The sequence below is a fragment of the Leucoraja erinacea genome, chromosome 24, assembly GCF_028641065.1.
Source record: "Leucoraja erinacea ecotype New England chromosome 24, Leri_hhj_1, whole genome shotgun sequence".
NCBI classification, from domain to species: Eukaryota; Metazoa; Chordata; class Chondrichthyes; order Rajiformes; family Rajidae; genus Leucoraja; species Leucoraja erinaceus.
In genome coordinates this window covers 27,032,900-27,059,842 of record NC_073400.1, presented here as the reverse complement: position 1 = coordinate 27,059,842, position 26,943 = coordinate 27,032,900, and the positions used below count along the sequence as shown (strand labels likewise).

The window sequence follows — 26,943 nt, the reverse complement described above, 5'->3', positions numbered from 1 at the left end:
TGTGGGTAGGGCTGTGGATATTCTGCACAGGTGAAGTGGAATCAACCTTCAGTGGAGAGTTGGAGCTGAGTTCCTGCCACGTTGTTAAAGATGTAACATTAATACCACTGAAGAAGGCAAGAAAGGTCTTCAGGTGCCTGGGTCAATATGAGTTATTGGTGGTGGGTACATGGAGCGAGCTGCCAGAGGAGGTAGTTGAGGCAGATACAACAACAACATTTAAAGACACGTGAACAGGTACATGGATAAGAAAAGTTTAGAGCAGGGGTTTCCATACTCTGGCCCATGGGCCACATCCGGCCCGCCACGAGATTTTATCCGGCCCGCAGCAAGCTCTTAACACGATCCGTGCGGCGGGCTTTTTTTTTAATCAAAAAATTATTTAAAATAATATTTACAGTACAATAAAACAAACCCGAACCCACCACCATAATACAAGACAAACAAATATACTAAATATACTACTATTCAGCTATGACCACAATTAGAAGGATGAGAGGATATCTGATTGAAACATATATTGATTGAAATATAGATTATTAAGGGTGTGGACACGCTAGAGGCAGGAAACATGTTCCCCATGTTGGGAGAGTCCAGAACCAGGGGCCACAGTTTAAGAATAAGGGGTAAGCCATTTAGAACGAAGAAACAATTTTTCACACAGAAAGTTGTGAGTCTGTGGAATTCTCTGCCGCAGAGGGCGGTGGAGGCGGGTTCTCTGGATAATTTCAAGAGAGAGCTAGATAGAGCTCTTAAAGATTAGCAGAGTCAGGGGATATGGAAGCAGGAACAGGGGTACTGATTGTGGATGATCAGCCATGATCACAGTGAATGGCGGTGCTGGCTTGAAGGGCTGAATGGCCTACTCCTGCACCTATTGTCTATTGTCTCCTTCTGTGCTGCAGCCCTTGCAGGAGCCAAGGTGATTATTGAACACTTGATGTCAAAATCCTGTAAGGTGCCTCTCTGAAAGATTGAACCTGCTCCTCCAGTTACCTTAAGCTTTAATGTTTGATTGCATTTGATTTTTCCTGCAAAATCATATTTCGTGGAATTGACCTGAGCTGCTTTGTTCAGGTGGCTGGGTGCTCTGTTAATGGAAGCATTTCACTCCGAGGGACAGATTGCTTTGTGTGGCCGTGGAGAGCGGATCCAGATTCCTATCCATCAGATAACACCGGCCTAACGTTATCCACACAGCTATTCCAAAACAGCCCCCGATGAGTGATGTGTGGAATCAGTGGGGAGATGGTAAACTGTGCACCTGACTTGCCACTCGCTCCCCACTCGCCAATGAGTCAAAACATCAGCATTTTGTGTTCACATGCGGAGCCAAACGGCCGCAGCTGTGTGATTCCAATCTGTCACACGCGGATAAACCTGGCTGCTTCTCATTCCGCACATCCAGCGCGGGGATCATCATTCCTTTCACTCCTAAAGCCGTGAAATTGCATTCGGAACGGGCGCAGGTACCGACAGGAGTAGTCAAAACATCGAGGAGCTGCGGCCGTGACTGATATACCTGTCGATGGATTAAACAGATTATGCAGAGGAAGCATGAAAAACAGCGAGGAGCAAAGGGGAAAATCAAATACAGATCTTGTGTCCTGAAGGTGCCCAAAGAGTGGGGGTTGGGGCTGTGGTGGGGTGTGGGGGGGAGACAGTGGGTAGGGTTGAAGGGAGGTGGGCGATGATAAAAGACAAAGATGCACAGATTTAACACTTCGGGCCAAACTGCACGAAGCCTTTGAGTCGAATTTTTTTTAATGCAAATACACTTGGGCAGCCTACAACATGTGTAAGAATGTTGGTTTCCCTAATTTCAAGGAACCCCATCAACCCATCCCCCATCCCCCGCTCTAATCATCCTACTAGTTCCACTATTCACGTCCCAGTAAAGCATTTATTACCCCCCCCCCCCCCCCCCCCATTCCCCAGCCAACAATGGGCCTTTATGGACTCCACCCTTCTTTGGTCATCTGTCAACGGCCCTGTTCTGTTCTGTTCTGGCCTTTTCCTACCTCCTAGAATTAGGCCATTCGGCCCATCTAGTCTACTCCGCCATTCAATCATGGCTGATCTTTTATGCACAAATTCCTCGAGCATTGCCACTTTCATTTCACTGCACATCTTGCATGTGTATGTGACGAATAAACTTGACGACTCTCTCCCTCCTATTCCCATTTCCCTGCCTTCTCCCCATAACCCATGACACCCATACTAATCAAGAATTTGTCTATCTCTGCCTTAAAAATATCCACTGACTTGGCCTCCACAGCCTTCTGTGGCAATGACTTCCACAGATTAATTACCCTCTGACTAAAGAGGTTCCTCCTCAGCTCTTGAATTCTGAGGCTATGACCTCTGGTCCTAGACTCTCCCACCAGTGGACTCGATGGGCCGAAGGGCCTGTTTCCAGCCTGTATCCCTAAACTAACGTAATGCAAAAGATTTCAAAATGAGTACAAAAATGGGAGATAGATACAAAAAGCTGGAGTAGCTCAGCGGGACAGGCAGCATCTCTGGAGAGAAGAAATGGCAGATGTTTCGGGTCGAGACCCTTCTTCAGACGGCAGATCAGGTGGGATAGAGACATAGTGGGATAGAGACATTCCAGGACAAGGTTGTCCACAGCTTAAGGATAAGGGGGAAATCCTTTAAAACCGAGATGAGAAGAACTTTTTTCACACAGAGAGTGGTGAATCTCTGGAACTCTCTGCCACAGAGGGTAGTTGAGGCCAGTTCATTGGCTATATTTAAGAGGGAGTTAGATGTGGCCCTTGTGGCTAAGGGGATCAGGGGGTATGGAGAGAAGGCAGGTACGGGATACTGAGTTGGATGATCAGCCATGATCATATTGAATGGCGGTGCAGGCTCGAAGGGCCGAATGGCCTACTCCTGCACCTAATTTCTGTGTTTCTATGTTTCTTAGTGTGTAAGAAAGAACTGCAAATGCTGGTTTAAACCGAAGATAGACACAAAAATCTGGAGCAACTCAGCGGGACAGGCAGGTGAAGAAGGGTCTCGACCCGAAACGTCACCCATTCCTTCTCTCCAGAGTTGCTGCCTGTCTCGCTGAGTTACTCCAGATTTATGTGTTTACCTTCGGGATATTTAGACATAATTTGTTTGAAGTGGGTTATTGGGATGAATCTTAATTATTTTCTTCTCAGTGCATTGGGTGTAGAGAATTTCAATTTTACTCCACCCTTATTTATCTACAGACTTCTGAATCACAGGTTATTTAAAGTCGCGAGCCTCAGGGTGCGGGCAGAGTGTGGGTGCTCTATAGGTTAGCAAGCCTTGTGTTGACGACATTAGAATGTCGGCCTCTCTACATGTATAGACAGGAATGGAATTCATCATCTGTTGTAAACAAGTTAGACTTGGCTTTAGAACCCATCGGTTTTATTGTTCAGCTGGTTCCACTAGAAGGTTTTTAACTTTTCCCATTTTTATTAGAAATCCAAATTTCAGTCTCACTCCAATTGTTGTTTGTGCCACAGAAATGGGTGCAAGATGTCCATGCATACTTCCCTTCAATCTTTTACCTGCCTTACAGGGCCCGAGTCCCGGGTTCATCCTGACTACAAATGCTTGTCCGTACAGAGTCTGCACGTTCTTAAGGGGTTGGACGGGCTAGATGCAGGAAGATTGTTCCCGATGTTGGGGAAGTCCAGAACAAGGGGTCACAGTTTAAGGATAAGGGGGAAATCTTTTAGGACCGAGATGAGAAAAACATTTTTCACACAGAGAGTGGTGAATCTGTGGAATTCTCTGCCACAGAAGGTAGTTGAGGCTAGTTCATTGGCTATATTTAAGAGGGAGTTAGATGTGGCCCTTGTGACTAAAGGGATCAGGGGGAATGGAGAGAAGGCAGGTACAGGATACTGAATTGGATGATCAGCCATGATCATATTGAATGGCGGTGCAGACTCGAAGGGCCGAATGGCCTACTCCTGCACCTATGTTTCTATGTTTCTCCCCCTGACTTGCGTTGGTTTTCTCCGAGATCTCCAGTTTCCATACACCCACACTCAAAGACGTACAGGTTTGTGGGTTAATTGGCTCAGTGTGTGTAGGGTAGTGTCGATGTGCAGGAATCGCTGGTCAGTGCGGACACGGTGGGCCGAAGGGCCTGTTTCCACGCTGTACCTCTGAACTAAACTAAACATGGGTGGGAAGGAACTGCAGATGCTGGTTTAAACCGAAGATAGACACAAAAAGTTGGAGTAACTCAGCGGGGCAGGCAGCATCTCTGGAGAGAAGGAATGGGTGATGTTTCGGATCGAGACCCTTCTTCAGGCGAGGGAGTTCACTCAGTCACTCACAAACACCTACAAATGGCGCAGCGGGACATGCTGAGGAGCTGAAGAAAGACGGGTTGCCGCGAATGAAGACCGAACCCGTGGATCGCCCAAAGAACGATGAATGAAAGATATGCGAAAAGGGAACGATAATAAAGGAAAACGGCCATTGTTAGCTGTTGTTGGGTGTAAACGAGAAGCTGGTGCAGCTTGGGTGAGGGAGGGATATAGAGAGAGAGAGAGGGAATGCCTGGGCTACCTCAAGTTAGAGAATTCAATATTCATACCATCATTCATACAACCCTACAGTATTAACCATATAACCATATAACAATTACAGCACGGAAACAGGCCATCTCGACCCTTCTAGTCCGTGCCGAACACATATTCTCCCCTAGTCCCATAACCTTCCATTCCCTTCCCATCCATATAACTATCCAATTTATTTTTAAATGATAAAAACGAACCTGCCTCCACCACCTTCACTGGAAGCTCATTCCACACAGCCACCACTCTCTGAGTAAAGAAGTTCCCCCTCATGTTACCCCTAAACTTCAGTCTCTTAATTCTCAAGTCATGTCCCCTTGTTTGAATCCCCTACTCTCAGTGGGAAAAGCTTTCCCACATCAACTCTGTCTATCCCTCTCATCATTTTAAAAACCTCTATCAAGTCCCCCCTTAACCTTCTGCGCTCCAAAGAATAAAGCCCTAACTTATTCTATTCTACCTTTCTCTGTAACTTAGTTGCTGAAACCCAGGCAACATTCTAGTAAATCTCCTCTGTACTCTCTCTATTTTGTTGACATCCATCCTATAATTAGGTGACCAAAATTGTACACCATACTCCAGAATTGGCCTCATCAATGCCTTGTACAATTTTAACATTACATCCCAACTTCTATACGCAATGCTCTGATTTATAAAGGCCAGCACACCAAAAGCTTTCTTTACCACGCTATCTACATGAGATTCCACTTTCAGGGAACTGTGCACAGTTATTCCCAGATCCCTCTGTTCACCTACATTCTTCAATTCCCTGCCATTTACCATGTACGTCCTATTTTGATTTGTCCTGCTTGTATTGATTTGATTTTGAATATTGATTTCTCTAACTTCAGGTAACCCTTACATCTCCTCTCTCTCCATCCCTCCCCCACCCGAGTCGTCGCACTAGTTTCACCATCGCCCCACTGAGTAGGCTGTTTGTATAACTCGTTACCGCCTTCCCCACAGCCAACAATGGACCATTGTGGGCTCCACCTTTCCTTGATCATCCTTGCTTTTTGCATATCTTTCATTTATTTGTTCTATGTACCTTCTATATTTCTCGTTTCCCTTTCCCCTGACTCTCGGTCCGAAGAAGGGTCTCGACCCGAAGCGTCACCCATTCCTTCTCTCCAGAGATGCTGCCTGCCCCGCTGAGTTACTCCAGCTTTTTTGTGTCCATCTTCGGCAAAGATACTAATACCTTTGATCTTCGGTGTAAACCAGCATCTGCAGTTCCTTCCTGCAGATTTCACACACTTTTTAAGTGGACTAGCTAAATGAATCTTGATGAATCAGGTTTTATTTTAATGAGCTTATTAACATGTAGGAAGCTGTTTACTGCATATGCAGCTAGTGATTGTCCTTGACATAAGTTGGTTTAATCAGATAGATAGTTCTTTTGGGTTTGGGCTTGGTTTTCTTAGTTGAGCGCTTACCCTGGTGTTATAGCACAAATACTTTTAATTGCAATTTAAATTGTCCCTAGAGCGTGGGATAGTGTTAGCTTACGGTGTGCCCGCTGGTTGGCACGGATACGGTGGGCCGAAGGGCCTGTTTCTGTGCTGTACCTCTAAACTAAACTAAAACTGTATCAGTAAGATTATGGCCATGTATAAGAGCAATCCCTGGTTAAGTGGATGCAGAATGCAAAAAACAGAAAATAAAATAGTATAATATCAGCATGTCGAAATTCTTAGATTATATATTTTTTACACATAATTATATAAAGAATGGTTTAAGCCCGTGTGCTTTGGCAGTGGCAGCCAGTGGGGGCACATCATGAAGGCAGGCTCATTATGACAGACATTAGCTACATGGGAGCTGAAGGGGAAATATTGATGAGACTACTGGGGGTTGAAGAGAAGAGAAACACAGAAACAGAAAATAGGTGCAGGACTCGGCCCTTCGAGCCGATGATCATGGCAGATCATCCAAAATCAGTACCCCGTCCCTGCTTTCTCCCCATATCCCTTGATTCCGTTAGCCCTAAGAGCGATAGCTAACTCTCTCTTGAAAACATCCAGTGAATTGGCCTCCACTGCCTTCTGTGGCAGAGAATTCCGCAGATTCACAACTCACAATGTTTCATCATCTCAGTCCTAAATGGCCTAGCCCTTATTCTTAAAGTGTGACCCCTGGTTCTGGACTCCCCCCAACATCGGGAACATTTTTCCTGCATCTAGCCTGTCCAATCCCTTAAGAATTTTGTCTGAAGTCTGAAGAAGGGTCGCCTATTTCCTTCGCTCCATAGATGCTGCTGTGCCCACTGAGTTTCTCCCACAATTTTGTGTACCTTAAGAATTTTATATGCTTCTATAAGATCCCCTCTCATCCGTCTAAATTCCAGTGAATACAAGCCCAGTCGACCCTTTCTTTCATCATATGTCAGTCCCGCCATCATGTGAGATGGGGGAAGGTTTTACAGAACTACTCAACTGAGCTCCACACAGTCCGTGGGCCCATAATAAACTCCCTGTCCAAGGCTGCATGCAATACCTTCCTATTCAAATGCACCATTTGTTGTCAGTACAATAGGCAGATGCTTTACATTCCACCGGGTTTCCTAGGTGATATAGTATTTTGAAAGCAAGCTATGGACAACAGTGTAGGCATAGCCTTGCACGACACTCTGCTTAGATGCTTTGATTGACTGACCCTTATTTATGGAGGTGGTTTCACTGGAGATTATTTTCCAGTTAGTTAGAGGGGCTCCTCTTTCAATGCGGGTGAACTCAGTGACTCAGCACCTTGAAAGAACACTGTCGACAGAAAGAGTTAACCTTCACAAGATTTAATTTGGTTTAACTCGGCGGGTCCGAAACATAGAAACATAGAAAATAGGTGCAGGAGTAGGCCATTCGGCCCTTCGAGCCTGCACTACCATTCAATATGATCATGGCTGATCATCCAACTCAGTATCCTGTACCTGCATTCTCTCCATACCCCCTGATCCCTTTATCTACAAGGGCCACATCTAACTCCCTCTTAAATATAGCCAATGAACTGGCCTCAACTACCTTCTGTGGCAGAGAATTCCAGAGATTCACCACTCCCTGTGTGAAAAATGTTTTTCTCATCTCGGTCCTAAAAGATTTCGCCCTTATCCTTAAACTGTGACCCCTTGTTCTGGACTCCCCCAACATCGGGAACAATCTTCCTGCATCTAGCCTGTCCAACCCCTTAATAATTTTGTAAGTTTCTATAAGATCCCCCCTCAATCTTCTAAATTCTAGCGAGTACAAGCTGAGTCTATCCAGTCTTTCTTCAGATGGCATCTCTGGGGAAAAGGTATAGGTGACGTTGTCGGGTTGAGACCCTTCTTCAGGTGTGAAGAAGCTTCTCGACCCGAAATGTCACCTATTCCTTTTCTCCAGAGATGCTGCCCGACCCGCTGAGTTACTCCAGCATTTTACATCTATCATCGGTTTAAACCAGCATCTGCAGTTCCTTCCTGGACATTTATTTTAGTTTAATTTAGTTTAGAAATACCGCGCGGAAACAGGTCCTTTAGCCCACCGAGTCCGCGCCGACCAGCGATCCCTGCACGCTAACACGATCCTACATACACTAGGGACAATTTACAATTTTTCCAAGCAACTTAGCATACAAACCTGTACGTCTTTGAAGTGTGGGAGGAAACCGAAGATCCCGGAGGAAACCCACGGAGGTCACGGGGAGAACATGCAAACTCCGTAGAGACAGCACCCGTAGTCGGGATCGAACCCGGGACTCTGGAGCTGTAAGTGCTGTAACTGTACCGCTGTGCTGCCGTGCCACCCCTGTGGTATCCAGCAACATGAAGCAGTTCAGATTCGGGTTACACTTTTGGCTGGGATGGGCGTAAGAGGGTCAGTAGGAACCATCAAAGGAGGATTTGTAGGGTGACTATAGAGCTAACACGATGGGCTGAATGGCCACCCCCTGTGCCATATTCCATTGTGTGACTTTTGTTTTGTGACTCAGCATTAATGAGAAATCATAATTCAATATTCTTCATAATTCTACAATCATAATTCATCATAGTAAAACAGCAAGGAAAATGCCAATGAAAACTTCTTTGAAAAACACACAGCACCCACGTGAAGAATTTCACAGAAGGATATAACACCCCAAACCACTTAAAAGGATATACATGTGTAGCAAAGGAACTGCAGATGCTGGTTTAAATCGAAGATAGACACAAAATGCTGGAGTAACTCAGTGGGACAGGCGGCATCTCTGGAGAGAAGGAATGGGTGAAGTTTTGGGTCGAGACCCTTCTTCAGACTGAGAGTCAGGGGAAAGGGAAACAAGAGATATTGAGTTTGGTAAGGGATGAGTGTTATTGAGGAAGGACAGGCTAGACGGAAAGATCTCTGGGAGGACATTCTGAAACTGTTTCGTTTTTTAGGTTAGCTTGGAGATACAACGTGGAAACTGGCCCTTCGGCCCACTGGGTCTGTGCCGACCAACCTGTATGCTTTTTCTATGTTATTCCAGTTTTAAATCCCAACACACCGGGGGTATTTACAGAAGCCAATAAACGGAAACCTGCACGTTTTGAAAGTGAGAGGAAACGATAGGCAGACGGAGAATGATTCTGATCTATGACTTATGACATTCTGAAATTACTGTTTCGTTTTTTAGATTAGCTTGGAGATACAACGTGGAAACTGGCCCTTCGGCCCTGGGTCTGTGCCGACCAACTGTATGATTTTTCTATGTTTATTCCAGTTTTTTTGTTATATTGAAAAAAGATGGGGTTATAAGAAACAGAAGCCAGATAGTAAAGGTAGAAAGATGTGAAATATATAGTGTTTGGAAAGTGAGAGGAAATGAGAAGTTGAGAGAGAAAATAGTGGGCCGAAAAGGCCATAATTCTGATCCTAACCACTTCGTGAAGTCCTGAAACAGTTAGTAGCTTATGTTACACATAGTGGGTCAAAATGATGCTTCTGATGGCGTTTCTTTGTTCCCTGCAGTTGGTGAATTGGGTCACAATATGAGTTGTGTTCCTTCCCTGATGTAAACTATTCCTCCATCGCTCAAAGAGTGCGACAATGGACGGAGTTTGTACCTTCTCTCTGTGACCACGTGGGTTTTCTCCGGGCGCTCTGGTTTCCTCCCACACTCCAAAGAATTGCAGGTTTGTTGGTGAATCGGCTTATGTCCATTGTCCCTTGAATGACATCCTTGTGGTTGAGGCAGTGCAGTGTCGGTTCACGAGATTGATCCCTGAGACGGCAGGACTGTCATATGAGGAAAGATTGAAAAGACTAGGCTTGTATTAACTGGAGTTTAGAAGGATGAGGGGATATCTTATAGAAACATATAAAAGGACTGGACAAGCTAGATGCAGGAAAAATGTTCCCAATGTTGGGCGAGTCCAGAACCAGGGGCCACAGTCTTAGAATAAAGGGGAGGTCATTTAAGACTGAGGTGAGACAAAACATTTTCACCCAGAGAGTTGTGAGTTGATGGAATTCCCTGCCACAGAGGGCAGTGGAGGCCAAGTCACTGGATGGATTTAAGAGAGAATTAGATGGAGCTCTAGGGGCTAGTGGAGTCAAGGGATATGGGGAGAAGGCAGGCACGGGTTATTGATAGGGGACGATCAGCCATGATAATAATGAATGGCGGTGCTGGCTCGATGGGCCGAATGGCCTCCTCCTACACCTATTTTCTATGTTTCTATGTTTCTATGAATGTAGGATAGAACTAGTATATGGGGTGATTGCTGATTGGCGTGGGCCGAAGGGCCTGTTTCCACACTGTGTCTCTAAACTAAACTAATTTGGTATCATGTTTGGCATGACATTGTCAGCCGAATAGTTTACAGTTTAAATTTTACAGTTTGCGGTTTAGTTTATTGTCACGTGTACCGAGGTACAGTGAACAGCTTTTGTTGCGTGCTATCCAGTCAGCGGAAAGACTATACATGATTACAGTCGAGCCATTCACAGAGTACAGATACACTGTGTAGAATAGCCTGTTCCTGCGATGTATTCTCTCCGCAGCAGAGCATATTTATGGCATTAATTAAATACATTTGGAGCTTTAGAAACAGAGCTGTAGTCTTTGCTCACTAAGTCTGTGGCCGGGGTGAGAAAAACTCACACGCACATAAGCAGCGTTTCGTGAGAGGGTTGTGGCGAGGAGGTGATGCTTTGGAAAGAATTCAAGCAGGAATTTAGGTTTAGTTTGGAGATACAGCGTGGAAACAGGCCCTTCGGCGCACCGAGACCGCACTGACCAGCGATCACTGCTCATAACCTCAGTCAGTTCAGTTCAGTACAATAGCCAACACTTCCCTACCTTAGGGCCAATTTTGCAATTTACACCAAGCCAATTCACCTACAAGTCTTTGGAGTGTGGGAGGAAACCGAAGTTCTCGGAGAATAGCCATGCAGGGGAGAATGTGCAAACTCCGTACAGACCAAAGATCATAGTATCTTTGGTACAGACAGCTCTTGTAGTCGGGATCGAACCTGGGTCTCTGGCGCTGCAAGGAAGTAGCTGTAAGTTGTTGCAAAAAAAAAAAGGTCTCTCCAGGTTAACTCGGAGTTAAAGCATAGTCTAAAGGTAAAAATACTTTGGACTGTCTCCCATCTCCAGGCACAAGCTTTGCGTGTGTTTGCTTAATACACCTGCATAGCGAGCAAGAACCACACAAAAGCAGCCTTCTCAAAGGCAGCCCGCATTCCTCAGGCCTTGGGTGGCTCGACATTTCAACGTTCTGAAGGATCCTCGACATTCCTCTCGCCTCTGATGTCTCGCTGAGAGGTTGCCATGGTTAGCCACAGATCAGCCCTGAGGCTGGAGTTGGAGCTGGAGTCTAGGACAGCTGGCCGTGGCTGAGGCTGATCTCATCCATGTGGTCTCTCTGAACTGCTGTCCTTCTCATAACTCGCTCTGGCTTGAGTTTCCTCTTCACTTCAGTTCAGTTTAGTTTAGAGATGCAGCGCGGAAACAGGCCCTTCGGCCCACCGAGCCCCTGCCGACCAGCGATCACCTGGCACGCTAACACTATCTCACGCACACTAGGGACAATTTACACTAACACACACTAGGGACAATTTACAATTTTACCAAAGCCAATTAACCTACACACCTGCACGTCTTTGGAGTGTGTGCCCCAAACCGGAGCACCCGGAGGTCGTGGGGAGAACGTACAAACTCCGTACAGACAGCACCCGTAGTCAGGATCGAACTTGTGTCTCCGGCGCTGTAAGGCAGTAACTCTACCGCTACACCACCGTGCCACCTTCTGTTTTAGTTTTAATTTCCACGGACATCAGGACATACAAAGCAGGCTTGTCTTTTGTAATCAGTGTATTATACCAGTGCCTGAACTCAAAATCCATGTACCTTATCCTAGTCATAGGGTCATGTAACGTTGAAATAGGCCCTTCGGCCCGACTTACCCACACCGACCAACATCAACACTAGTTCTAACTGCTGTCGTTTGGCCCATATCCCTCTAAACATGTCCTATCCAAATTCCTGTCTAAATGTCTCTAAAAAACCATTGTGATAGTACCTGTCTCAACTACCTCCTCCAGCAGCTCGTTCCACACACCCACCTCCCTTTGTGAAATAAAGTTACCCCTCGGGATCCTATTAAAACCTTCCCCCTCTCACTTAAACCTGTCCTCTGGTTCAAGATTGCCCTACTCAGAGCAAGAGACTCTGTACGTTCACCAGATCTATTCCTCTCATGATCTTCCATGATATTAGTTACTAAAACAGTGAATGAAATCTCCTTGCAAATTTTCCAACGTGCTTGCTAATAATGGGATTACATGGAACGATTCAGCACAGGAACAGGCCCTTCGGCCCCACAATGTCCATGCTGAGAATTATTCCACAGTAAACTGATCTCCTCTGCCTGCACGTGATCCATATAAGTTCTAGGAGCAGAATCAGGCCATTCGGCCCATCAAGTCTATTCCGCCATTCAATCATTGCCAATCTATCTTTCCCATTCCCCTGCCATCTCCCCATAACCCATGACACCTACATTTTACATTTTAATCTGCGCGTTAAAAATATCCATTGACTTGGCCTCCACAGCCGTCTGTAGCAATGAATTCCACAGATTCACCACCCTCTGACTAAAGATATTCCTCCTCATCTCCTACCTAAAAGAACGTCCTTTAATTCTGAGGCTACAACCACTGGTCCTAGACTCTCCCACTAATGGAAACATCCTCTCCACATCCACTTTATCCAGGCACGGTTACCGGAGACAATGTTTTATTGTACATTAAAACAAGACAAAGCAGAAAGCAGGCTTTTAACATGAACTCACTGATCCACAGAGAATATTCCCCAGAGATTATTGATTGCGGTACTTTGCTTATCTTTATGGGATTCTGTTGCTGATTCGGCAGCCTGCACTGGCTCAGATATAATCCTCAATTCCAAACTGTGTTTTCTTTAAAAATTATTGGAGAAAGCCAAGGTGAAAGATGGTGGCAGGCAGCGACAGGCGAGAGTCGGGGCATCAGTGCACTCAGAACTACCGATTTAAAGGACTCAAGGCCGTTGCAATAGTAACATTCTGAATTCAAGTTTAGGTTTAAACTACAGAGATAGAGTCATAGAGTGATACAGTGTGGAAACAGGCCCTTCGGCCCAACTTGCCCACACTGGCCAACATGTCCCAGCTACACTCGTCCCACCTTCTCCATATCCCTCCAAACCCGTCCCATCCATTTACATGTCTAACTGTTTCTTAAACGTTGGGGTAGTCCCAGCCTCAACTACCTCATCTGGCAGCTCGTTCCGTACACCCACCACCCTTTGTATGAAAATGTTACCCATCAGGTTCCTATTTAATCTTTTCCCCTTCACCTTGAGCCTATGTCCTCTGGTCCTCGATGCAGAGATACATCGTGAAAACCCGAGCACCCGGAGAAAACCCACACGTACGCAGGGAGAACGTACAAACTCCGCACAGACAGCACCCGGAGTCAGGATCGAACCCGGGTCCCTGTCGCTGTAAGGCAGCAACTCTACCGCTGTCCCACTGTGCTGTCCTTCTTCCGGCTCTTTGGGCCGAGACCCTCTCCTGGGTCTGATAAAGGATCTCAACCAGAAACCTCACCTATCCATGTACTCCAGAGAATCTGCCTGACCCGCTGAGTTACTCCAGCACCTTGTGGCCAAGGGCAGACTATTTGGTTCATAAGTTCATAAGTTCATAAGTGATAGGAGCAGAATTAGGCCATTCAGCCCGTTAAATCTGCTCTGCCATTCAACCATGGCTGATCTATCTCTCTCTCTCCTAACCCCATTCTCCTCCTTCTCCCCATAATCCCCGACACCCGTACTAATCAAGGAAGGTTTGTTGCCATGACTGCGTCGTATTTTGTTAACGTCTTTTTATTCGAAATATTCCTGATAATCTTCATCTTAGCCTGGCAGCAAAAAAACAAAATCATTATGTACAAGTATGTAGAGGGGGGGGAAGCACAGAAATCATGCCACATACAGGTACTGCTTTTTACCATTAGGAATTAAAGCTTCAAGTAAGGGGTTGGACAGGCTAGATGCAGGAAGATTGTTCCCGATGTTAGGGAAGTCCAGGACAAGGGGTCACAGCTTAAGGATAAGGGGGTAATCCTTTAAAACCGAGATGAGAAGAACTTTTTTCACACAGAGAGTGGTGAATCTCTGGAACTCTCTGCCACAGAAGGTAGTTGAGGCCAGTTCATTGGCTATATTTAAGAGGGAGTTAGATGTGGCCCTTGTGGCTAAGGGGATCAGGGGGTATGGAGAGAAGGCAGGTACGGGATACTGAGTTGGATGATCAGCCATGATCATATTGAATGGCGGTGCAGGCTTGAAGGGACCGAATGGCCTACTCCTGCCCCTAATTTCTATGTTTCTATGTTTCTAAGTTTTCCGACAATTCTTCCCCCACATTCACACTCCAGGATGTGCAGGAACAACCCATCGTGGAAGCTTTTAAAATTTTTGATGAGACTCATACTGCTGCCATTAACACGCGCTCACCGAAGCAGAGCCGGAGAGCGGAGAATATTTAGCCGGCGAGAATATTTCATAACTATCCCAACAATAAATGTTTCCGGCTGTCCTGAAGATGTTGTGTGTGGTTTTGCACTGGTTTAATCAGCTGCAGTATCAATGATAATTGTGTCCGAGGCTGCTTCCTGGTTTGCGGTGAGCGGTGTGTGCCTAATCTGGCATGAAATTTCCACACAGAGGGCGACGAGAGGCCTGGATGCAACGCCAGAGGTGGCGATGGAGACAGATACAAAGATAGTACTTCAGAGGCGTTTAGATAGGCACATGGTAGGGAGAAAAATGCTGGAGAAACTCAGCGGGTGAGGCAGCATCCATAGAGCGAAGGAAATAGGCAACGTTTCGGGTCGAGACCCTTCTTCAGAGAGGCACATGAATAAGCTGGGAATGCAGGTGCATACGACATGATACAATACGATAGGACTTTATTTATCCCAGGAGGGAAGTTGATTTACCAACGGTCATTAAACACAAGATACATGAAACGTGAAATTAAAGTGACAAGTGGAAAGGATTGGGAATGTGCAAAGATTGGGGAGTGGGGGAGGGGGGTTTGGGGGGGAATGGGGAAGTCAGGCCACCCCACGACAGAAGGGGGAGGAGTTGTACAGTTTGATAGCCACGGGGAAGAAGGATCTCCTGTGGCGTTCTGTGCTGCAACTTGGTGGAACCAGTCTGTTGCTGAAGGTGCTCCTCAGGTTGACCAGTGTGTCATCATCTGCCTATGGATCACGTTTAGGCAGAGGAGATTAGTTCATGTAGAAACAAAGAACTGCGGACACTGGTTAATACACAGCAGTAACTCAGCAGGTCAGGCAGCATCTCTGGAGAACATGGATAGGTGACATACGAGTACCAGAAGAAGGTCTCAACTGGAAACAACACCTATCCATGCTTTCCAGAGATGCTGCCCGACCTGCTGAGTTACTCCAGCACCTCCTTTTGTATATTAGTTTATCTTGGGCAAGTAGGGTCTCGACCCGAAACGTCACCTATTCCTTTTCTCCAGAGATAATAACCATATAACAACCATATAATAATTACAGCACGGAAACAGGCCATCTCGGCCCTACAAGTCCATGCCGAACAAATACTGCCTGACCTGCTGAGTTACTCCAGTATTTTGTGTGTCTCTCTCCGGACAGTCGTAGGAGGTGTTTACAGTATATTTACTACCCCAGCAACCACACTTAATTGGCGATCAACCAAATACTGGGATTAAGAGATCAAGGAAACCTGAGCAGGTGTGTAATTGCAGAGTGCCCCCTGTTTACATGTAAAATAATCTGTTCAAATTAAGCTCTTAATGCCACTGTTTTGATCACTAGCAGTAAATACCAAAACGATGACAATGTCCAGTGTAAATACCTGCAACAATGTGAGACACTTTATCAATAAATATAGCAACGAGATTAGTAAATACAGTAATGATTAAATACTAACCCTAGTGCTGCCTCAAATGTGGCATTTTCTGGTTGAAGGTGTGACTAAATGATGATGGTGAAGATGGTCATAGAATCTTACAGCGTGGAAACAGGCCCTTCGGCCCAACTTGCCCACACCGGCCACCATGGCCCATCTACACTAGTCCCACCTGCCTGCGTTTGGCCCATATCCCTCCAAACCTGTCCAATCCACCCGCACACGAGTTTCATGTTATCTCAGTTTAGCGTCCTACACACCAGCCCTCAGATAGACACAAAAAGCTGGAGTAACTCAGTGAGTCAGGCAGCATCTCTGGAGGAAAGGAATAGGTGACGTTTCGGGCCGAGACCCATCCTCCTTATACTAGCCCTCAGCTGGAGGATGGTAGAGAGAAATTGAGGCACTTGGAATGAAACAGTGCCTGTTGCTCAATGCATGCTTCTCTCTGGCCCATTCCAGCCACTACAAGGTGGGGTATCAGACATCATCCCTGGATCGCTAATAAATGTTTTTTTCACACAAAAGGTGGTGGGTGTATGGAACAAGCTGCCCGAGGAGGTAGATGACGCTGGTACTGTCCCAACGTTTAAGAAACAGTTATGCCCCTGTCCCACTTAGGAAACCTGAATGGAAACCTCTGGAGACTTTGCGCCCCACCCAAGGTTTCCGTGCGGTTCCTGGAGGTTCCCGGAGGTTTTTGTCAGTCTCCCTACCTGCTTCTACTACCTGCAACCTCCGGCAACCGCCTGCAACCTCCGGCAACCGCACGGAAACCTTGGGTGGGGCGCAAAGTCTCCAGAGGTTTCCGTTCAGGTTTCCTAAGTGGGACAGGGGCAGCAGACAGTCACCTGGATAGGACAGGTTTGGAGGGATATGGACCAAGTGCAGGCAGGTGGGACGAGTGGTGGTCGGTGTGGGCAAGTTGGGCCGAAGGGCCTGTTTCTACTCTATGATTCTAATTATAATCCAGCCTCAGAAGTCCAGATTCTTTCTTCCTCTGATCAAAGGGTTTACGCGTGTCCCAAACTGATAAATAAAATGCACCTGAGACTGTAGGCGGGACGGTGGTGAAATACCACAAGTCTGTTTCTTTAACGAGTAAAGGATTACATTGATCAAAGGTATCCAGGTCCCATTCAAAGCTCAGACTTCTAGTAACACGTCTGACCCAGGGATGGTATTAGATTTTGGGCGGTGGTTCAAAATGGAATGCCCTGATCACTGCTTTTGGGACTTACTTTAGTTTAGTTTAGAGATACAGTGCGGAAACAGGTCCTTCGGCCCACTGAGTCCGCGCCGACCAGCGATCCTCACGCACTAATGCTATCCTACACACACACACACACACGCACACACACACACACACACACACACACACACACACACACACACACACACACACACGCGCACACACACACACACACACACACACACACACACACACACACACACACACACACACACACACACACACACACACACACACACACACACACACACACACACACACACACTCACACACGCACACACACACACACACACACACACACACACACACACACACACACACACACACACACACACACACACACACACGGGGAACATTTACCATTTTACCAACCCAATTAACCTACAAAACCTGCACGTCTTTGGAGTGTGGGGGGAAAACCAGAGCGCCCGGAGAAAACCCACGCAGGTCACGGGGAGCACGTACTAACCAAAGATCATAGAGCGGAGCATGATGGTCCACTCATGCGAAATATAATGGACTGACGTGTGGTATGCACAGGAGCGTAACTTCCGCCATTTCAGTAAACCCGACCCAACTTCAGTTATGCCTCTCGCAGTGTAATGAGCGTTGCCAGGGAACAATTTGTGTGTTTTTAAATGTTTTAAATGTTTTTTTAAATGTTCTAATTAAATGCAGTAAGCATCATATGATCTTTGGTACAAACTCCGTGCAGAGAGCATCCGTGGTCAGGATCGAACCCGGCGCTGTAAGGCTGCAACTCTGCCGATGCGCTGTGGAGTGTGCATTAATTTACAGCTCCTGATGTTTAATCCAACATTATTTTTTTACCTTGTCTTTATCTGTTCAACATAGACACAAAATGCTGGAGCAACTCAGCCGGGACAGGCAGCATATCTGGAGCGAAGGAACACAAAACACCCATGCTGTTTCGGGTCGAGATCCTTCTTGTATGAATGCCGTCATCTGTTTTAACAAAGGATTGAATTGTTTTTTTTTCAAAACTTATTAAGGTCACAGATGGAAGATTTTTATTCTATTAACCCGTTCCCCTCCTGCCCTCCCACCTCCCCAAATTTTTGTTGGGTTTGATTATAATATTTTATAATATTTTATAATAAGGTCCATTGAAGAGCCCAGATCATGAGCAGCAAACAAGAGGGGATGTGTAGGAAGATAGACACAAAATGCTGGAGTAACTCAGCGGGACAGGCAGCATCGTTGGAGAGAAGGAATGGGTGACATTTTGGGTCGAGACCCTTCTACATATTGGTCAGGGATAAGGGAAACAAGAGATATAGGTAATGATGTAGAGAGATAAAGAACAATGAATGAGAGATACGCAAGCAAGTAACGATGATAAAAGAAACAGGCCATTGTTAGAGGATGTTGCAGTAATGTTGCCTTTATTATAGTTACTTTTTTTGCAGCACTTTGACAAGTCAGTGCACAATTAGTCAAAAAGGGTTTTGGCACATTGGCCTTCATCAGCCAGAGTATTGAGTATAGATGTCGGAAGCTCTTGTTGCAGTTGTATAAGATGTTGGTGAGGCCACATTTAGAGTATGGTGCTGTTCTGGCCACCGTGTTATAGGAAATATGGTGTCAAGCTGGAAAGGGTACAGAGAAGATTTACAAGGATGTTGCCAGGACTGGAGGGTGTGAGCTATAGAGGGAGGTTGAGTAGGCTGGGATTCTATTCCTTGGAGCGCGGGAGGATGAGGGGGTGATCTGTAAGAGGTGTATAAGATCATGAGAGGAATAGATCGGGTAGATACACAGAGTCTCTTGCTCAGGGGAGGTAAATCGAGGACCAGAGGACAAAGGTTCAAGGTGAAGGGGAAAAGATTTAATGGGAATCTGAGGGGTAACTTTTTCACACAAATGGTGGTAGGTGTATGGAACGAGCTGCCAGAGGTGGTATTTGAGGCAGGGACTATCCCAACATTTAAGGAACAGTCTGCCAGGTACAGGGATAGGACAGGTTTGGAGGGATATGGACCAAATGCGGGCAGGTGGGACTGGTGTAGCTGGGACATGTTGGTCGGTGTGGGCAAGTTGGGCCGAAGGGCCTGTTTCCACACTGTATCACTCTATGACTCTATGATGCCGGGTTACTTGTGGGCGATGGAGCTGAGCCAGAGTGTTGGGTTTGCTTCTGAAAAGACTCACTGTTCTCTACACCCTTGCAGTCTGAGCCCGCTGGGTGTGTTAGGCAGCTGAAATTCGATGAATTCCTCACACGACCTCTCCAACCGCCAGCCCGCCCGCCCACTCCAGCCGACCTTTCCCCATTCCAACCTCCACCCACTTCATGACCAAAGTTTGCAAAATTAAGATTTGAATTTTTTTAGAAATGTAATATGAAGCTTCCCCCCCCCCCTCCCCCCCCCTTGACTTTTCCCCAGTTCTGCTCATGACAGCAGGAAGAAAATGCATCTCGGAATGATTCCCGTCCTCGACGGCTTTAATTATGGTAACATAGACTTCCTATCAGTGTGGCAGATCGAAGGGTGATGCGTCTGGTGTTTAAAATGATAGGAACGTTTGATAAGGTGATCATGTAGGCAACATTCCCACGGTTCAGAGAATCAAGAGCAAGAAGGTCGTTTTCTGAGAGTAAAGGGCCTGTCTCACTTGGGCCTCATTTGCGCGTCATTTAGGCGACATAATTTATGCATGACACGTGCGTCGTGATGCGCACATGTCGTGCATTACGTGCGCATGGCGCGTGGTGAGGCGTGGTGGCATAGGCAGTGACATGTGGTCGCGCGCAACACCCCAGGATTCTGGGATTCACAAAATCTTCGCGCACCAACTGCATGACGTGCAAATGACGCTCAAGTGGGACAGGGCCCATAAGGTTATGATTTTGTAATTATTTTGCATTTTCCTTTGAGTTTCATCGTTGCTGAGATGAGTGTTTTTTTTTCTAATTAAATGAATTATAATTCATTATTTATTGATGAACATGAATTAATATAATTTATGAATTAGTAAATTCATTATTAATGTGAATTCATATTCCACAATGGCCATGGCGGGATTTGAACTTGTGTTACTTGATTGTTAGGCCAGGGTCTGTAGTCTCCATGTTCAACCACATTGTTGCACATTCACCGACCAGCACCTGTTTGGAAACATCACCTGCATTGTAATACCATAAGACATAGAAGCTGAATTAAAATATTTGCTCCATTAAGTCTATCGCCTGGTTAAAAATTCCAATAACTTGGCCTCCACAGCCGTCTGTGACAATTAATTCAACAGATTCACCACCTAAAGAAATTCCTCCTCATCTCCATTCTAAAGATATGTTCTTTTCTTCGAAGGCTATGCCCCCTGGTGCTGGACTCCATTACTGGAAACATCCTCTGCACATCCACTCTATCCAGGCCTTGCACTATTCGGTAAGTTTCAACGAGTTTCCCCCCTCTCATCTTCTAAACTACAGAGAGTACTGGCCTGGAGCCATCAGACGCTCCGCATACATCAACCCAATTGTTCCCGGGATCATTCTCGTAAAAATACACTGCACTTTACTTACGCCAGCGCACCCTTCCTCAGATATGGGGCCCAAAGCTCTCACAATATTGCAAAGGTAGACACAAAATGCAGGAATAACTCAGTGGGTCAGGCAGTGCCATTGGAGAAAAGAAATAGGTGATGTTTCGGATTAAGGTCATAAGTGATAGGAGCAGAATTAGGCCATTCGGCCCATCAAGTCTACTCCACCATTCAATCATGGCTGACCTATCTCTCCCTCCTAAACCCATTCTCCTGTCTTCTCCCCATAACCTCTGCCACCCGTACTAATCTATCATCTGCCTTAAAAATATCCACTATCTTGGCCTCCCTCCACAGCCTTCTGTGGCAAAGAATTCCACAGATTCACCTCCCTCTGACTAAAAAAAATTCTCCTCATCTCCTTCTAAAACAACTTCCTTAAAATTCTGAGACTATGACCTCTAGTCCTGGAGGAAGCCTTCTTCAGACAATATTCCAAATGTGGCCTCACCAGTGTCTGATAAAGCCTCAGCATTACATCCTTGTGCTCTTATAATCTAGTTTCCCCAAAATGAATGCTCACATTGCATTTAAATCTTCCTTACCACCTGAAATCTTGTCTTGGGAATAGAATGCTGGTCCCACATGGCTCCGGGGCCAACATTCTGGAATTCCGTGGGGATTTCCCCACCACAAGCCAGGAGGTCCCCGCCACTGGCAACCACATCCCATTGATGAGTTTTCCTCTGGAACGCCAGAGGTTGAGATAAAAGTGTATGACAACATATCGACATAGGTAGGCAGGCGAGACAGTCAGGAGATAGATACAAAATGCTGGAGTAACTCAGCGGGACAGGCAGCATCTCCGGAGAGATGGAATGGGTGACGTTTCGGGTCGAGACCTTTCTTCAATCAGAACCTTCTCCCCAGGGTGGAAAATGTCAAAGACTAGAGGGCAAAGCCTTAAGGTGGGAAGGGCAAAGTTTCAAGGAGATGTGCCAGTGGGTGCTGCCCCTAAAATGATTTATTTAATATTCATTTGTTGGATGGAATAACCAGGCAGACGCTGAATAATCCAGACGTGTTGTTTCAAGAGGAGATCACACAATGGTGCAAAATACATCAAACTGCTGGAGGAATTTTGTTGATCAGATACTGCATCCGCGGAGGTTGAAGGATAGTTGACATTTCGTGTCCGGGCACTGCAGCACGGTGGCGCAGTGGTAGAGTTGCTGCCTTTCAGCGCCAGGGACCCGGGTTCGATCCTGGCCACTGGTGCTGCCTGTACGGAGTTTGTACGTTCCCCCTGTGACTGCATGGGTTTTCTCTGAGTGCTCCAATTTCCTCCCACACTCCAAAGACGTGTACACTATGTATAAACACTGCTGTCATTTCTACATGGTGAAACCAAAATGTGTAAACATTGCGTTTATTAAAATCTGACAATGCGCACTTTAGCCACATTAAAATGATTTTTTCTATTACAAATCTGAAATTGTGGAGTGCAGAGGCAAATAAATAAATGATGGGTCCCAAACTTAATGGAGGCACTGTAGGTTTGTAGGTTAATTGGCTTCGGTAAAAATTGTAGTTTGTCCCTGGAGGAGTGTAGGGCAGTGCTCGTGTACAGGGGTCACTGGTCGATGTGAATTCAGTGGGCCGAAGGTCTTATTTCCACGCTGTAACTCTACAATAAACTAAACTAAACTAAATTAAACTAAACTAAACTAAACTCAGAAACTACTTGAAGCACTTGATGCCTTGGAATTGGCGTAGGTATATGCAAGGAATGGAGAGATAAGGATTATGCACAGGGAGATAAGAGATGATCTTGGCATCATGTTCGGCATGGACATTGTGGGCTGAAGGGTCTGTTCTTAGTGCGTGTACAGCCCCTTGTTATGTGATCCAATAGGAGGAGGGCAACATCTTCCACTTTTTTTCCGTATGATTCCCCTTTTCCTTCAGTCCCATCTCAGCTTCAGGACACCTTTTTCTGTGGAGGGCATCCAGGCAAGTGGGCGGGGCACCGATGATGTACTGCACGTTTAAACTAACTAAACTAAACTAAACAAAACTAAACTAAACTAAACAAACTCAGGCACTACTTGAAGCACTTGATGCCTTGGAATTGGCGTAGGTATATGCAAGGAATGGGGAGATAAGGATTATGCACAGGGAGATAAGAGATGATCTTGGCATCATGTTCGGCATGGACATTGTGGGCTGAAGGGTCTGTTCTTGTGCTGTACAGCCCCTTGTTATGTGATGCAATAGGACAAAGGCACATCTTCCACTTTTATTCCGTATTATTCCCCATTTTCCTTCAGTCCCATCTCCGCTTGTGGAACCTTACTCTGAAAGAACCAGAGGCAGTGGGCAAATCTCAAAGACAAATTCACTGGCATTGGCTAGCTTGAAGATGTAAATGATGCACTATGTAAATATCTTCCACCCAGATGCTGGTCCCCCCCACGACTATTATTTGGCCTTGGAGACACAAGGAACTGGTCATAGACAAAAATGCTGGAGAAACTCAGCGGGTGAGGCAGCATCTATGGAGCGAAGGAATAGGCCGAAACGCTTCTTCAAACTGATGTGAGGGGGGGGGGGGGGTGGTGCGCTCCTTAGATGCCTCACTCCTTAGATGCTGCTTCACCCGCTGAGTTTCTCTAGCATTTTTGTCTACCTTCGATTTTCCAGCATCTGCAGTTCCTTCTTAAACAAGGAACTGGAGATGCTGGTTTTACAAAGAAAAAGACACTAAGTGCTGGAGTAACTCAGTGGGTCAGGCAGCAGCTCTGAAGGAGGTTGTTGACCCGAAACTCTGTGTCACCTATCCATGTTCTCCAGAGATGCTGACTGACCCAGCTGAGTTACTCCAGCGCTTTGCGTCTTTATTTGGCCTTACTTGACACAACTTGCATTCATTGTACGAAGTTAACATCGAGGTAACAAACTTTAAGAGTCTCAACTCTGTGAATTAAGTTTATCTGCGCCATAATTCGGAGAGGATTATGGAGTGTGGTTTGAGAAACAAAATGGCGGGGGGGTTATTCTTTCACTGGCAGGGTCCTGAGGTGAAGGGGGGGGGGGGGGGGGGGGGGGTTGGGCAGTGTTGGTGGGAGGGGTGGGGACTGGGGAAGGCGTGGGGGGGGAAGTTGGGGGGGTTGGTTGCTTTGCTGTGGAAGTGACCAAACTATGTCAACAGTAGTTGTTCAATATTAATTCCTGGTGACATTTCGGCAGCAAAGAATTGCAAATGCGTGTTGGAAATGAAATCATGCAGGAGAATAGAGAAAAAAAAGATCTTGAAACTCCTGATGCGTTGGCTTTGTAGTGAAGCGTTTTCCAAAGTAAAGGATGGAATTGGAATTTTAGTATTTCGCACAGACGCCTTATCTAAAGCCCCCTCAAGTTTTATATTCAGTGTTGACCTGCATTGGCAAATCCAGATAATCTCTTTGCTTCATTTAATGCCGCAGTGACAATCGGAGAGGAGGCAGAGCAGAAACCCAAGCTTTCAGAAGAAATGCGTGCAGAAAATCCCAAGGATAAGCCCATAAGCTGGTGAGATAAAGGAAAGGGAGGCAGCCTCGAGGGCTGAATGGGTCGACCTGCCGCCACTGTTATCTGCGCAACGGAGCGTACCAGCCCGGACTTACAGCTGGTTGACTGTGGGCTGCTGAGGTTAACTGCTTGCCAGGTCTGGATAAAGTGGATGTGGAGAGGGAACGTTGCCACTGGTGGGGGAGCCCAGGTACAAGAGGTCGTAGCCTCCGAATGGAAGGACGTTCCTTTATTTAGTCAAGAGGGTGGTGAATCTGTAAAATTCTTTGCCGCGGGACTTATTTACCATCACCCGGCGGGGTCACAACATCGGAGGCCTGGAGGCAGAGGGAGAGCAAGGAGGGAAGAGACAAGGACTTTTTGCCTTCCATCACAGTGAGGAGGTGCCTGGTGAACTCACTGTGGTGGATGTTAAACTGTGTTGAGTGTGTGTTTTGGTATTTATTCTATGTTATGCATGCAGGCTAAACCATTTTGTTGCACTGAAAAGTGCAATGACAATAAAATTGAATCTAATCTAATCTAATCCCAGAAGGCCAAGTCAGTGGATACTTTTAAGGCAGAGGTAGATAGATTCTTGATTAGCACGGGTGTCAGGGGTTATGGGGAGAAGGCAGGAGAATTGGGGTTGAGAGGGAAAGATAGATCAGCCATGATTGAACGGCAGGGTAGACTTGATGGGCCGAATGGCCTATTTCTGCTCCTATCATATGAACTTGGTGGGAACATAAGGATGGTCAGTCTGTGTTGGAGACCCTGGTTAATATACTAAAGGACACAAAGTAACTCAACAGGTCTGCCAGCATCTCTGGAGAACATGGATGCTGTCAAGGCGTGGCACAGTGCTGATGGGACTCGATGGGCCGAATGGCCTAATTCTGCTCCTATCACTTATGAATTTATGAACCTCTGTCTGTCAGTTTGAAGAAGGGCCCCGAAACGTCACCTATTCCTTTCCTCCAGAGATGCTGCCTGAACCACTGAGTTACTCCAGCACTTTGCACCTACCTTCGGAGTAAACCAGCATCCGCAGTTCCTTCCTTCACACAGCTGGAGGAGCTTCCAGGAAAGATCAAGAGGAATGTTGCCAGGACTGGAGGCACCGAGTTAGACGGAGAGTGTGTAGAAAGGAACTGCAGATGCTGGTTAAAACTGAAGAGAGACACAAAAAGCTGGAGTAACTCAGCGGGACAGGCAGCATCTCCGGAGAGAAGGAAGAGGTCACATTTCGGGTCGAGGCCCTTCTTCAGACCATTTCACCTGACGCTCAGTTTGAAGTAGGGTCTCGACCTGCAAACCTGCACACCTTTGGAGTGTGGGAGGAAGCCGGAACACCTGGGGAATACCCACAAGTTCACAGGGAGAACGTACAAACTCCGCACAGACAGCACCCATAGTCAGGATGGAACCCGGGTCTCCGATGTTCTCCCTGTGACCTGCGTGGGTTTTCTCCGGGATCTCTGGTTTCCGCCCACACTCCATAGACTTACAGGTTTGTTGGTTATTTGGCTTGGTAACATTTTGAAATTGTCCCTCGTGTGTGTGTGTGTGTGTGTGTAGGATAGTGTTAGTGTGCGGGGATCGCTGCTAGTCTTGGATTCGGTGGGCCGAAGGGCCTGTATCTGTGTTGTACCTCTAAACTAAACTAATCTAAACCAAACTAAACTAAACTAAACTAAACTATAGTCTACTCTTCTTTGAGCAGCCTGAAGAAAGGTCTCAACCTGAAAAGTCACCAATTCCTTGTCTCCTGAGATGCTGCCTGACCCGCTGAGTATAGCCCCTCTCCCACTTAGGAAACCTGAACGGAAACCTCTGGAGACTTTGCGCCCCACCTAAGGTTTCCGTGCGGTTCCTGGAGGTTGCGGGAGGTTGAAGGTGGTTGCCGGAGGTTGCAGGTAGTGGAAGCAGGTAGGGAGACTGATATAAACCTCCGGGAACCTCCGGGAACCGCACGGAAACCTTGGGTGGGGCACAAAGTCTCCAGAGGTTTCCGTTCAGGTTTCCTAAGTGGGACAGGGGCATTACTCCATCTTTTCTGTGCCTGTCTGCTCTTTTCGGGCTCAGGCTGTTGGGGGATTAAGTCAGTTTCCGCTCGACTGCCTGACTGATGAACGACAGTGAACGTGCTGTGCGGGGAGCAGGTGCCGACTCTCTATACAGAATACCTGCTGTTTTATCTGTTCCTTAGTTCCCCAGTGTCAATCTGGGCCTGGTGCACTGCCACCCTTTATGCAGCGTTTAATTGTCAAACTGAGCTTCTGTGCAGCTTTCCGTCCGTCTCTGAAAGACAATGACGTCCCTTCTTGAGACCAAATGCTCCTCAACCCTTTCTATTAACCCTCCCCCTCTCCCCTCTTCCCTCTCCCCTCTCCCCTCCCCCACCCTGAGCCAACTGGCAAATGATGCAATCTCATTTGCAGGCCCACATAAAAGACTGAGTAAGAATGAAAATGGGGATTACATCTCCCGCAGAAACCCCTTCACACATTCCCTTCCGTCACGTTTACTCTTGGGCTCATTTCCCTTCAAATTGCACTGAACTACATTGAATGACAGGTTAAAATAGCCCCCGTATATCCCCGCTGG

General features: G+C 46.5%; 1 long non-coding RNA gene across 1 annotated transcript; it reads left to right on the top strand.

Moving 5' to 3' along the window:
• The first annotated feature begins 465 nt into the window (after window positions 1–465).
• Window positions 466–24,670, top strand: LOC129708852 (uncharacterized). The gene is made up of 3 exons (XR_008725422.1): window positions 466–1,613; window positions 20,610–20,687; window positions 24,270–24,670. It is a non-coding gene; the product is annotated as an uncharacterized LOC129708852 (long non-coding RNA).
• The last annotated feature ends 2,273 nt before the right edge of the window (window positions 24,671–26,943 follow it).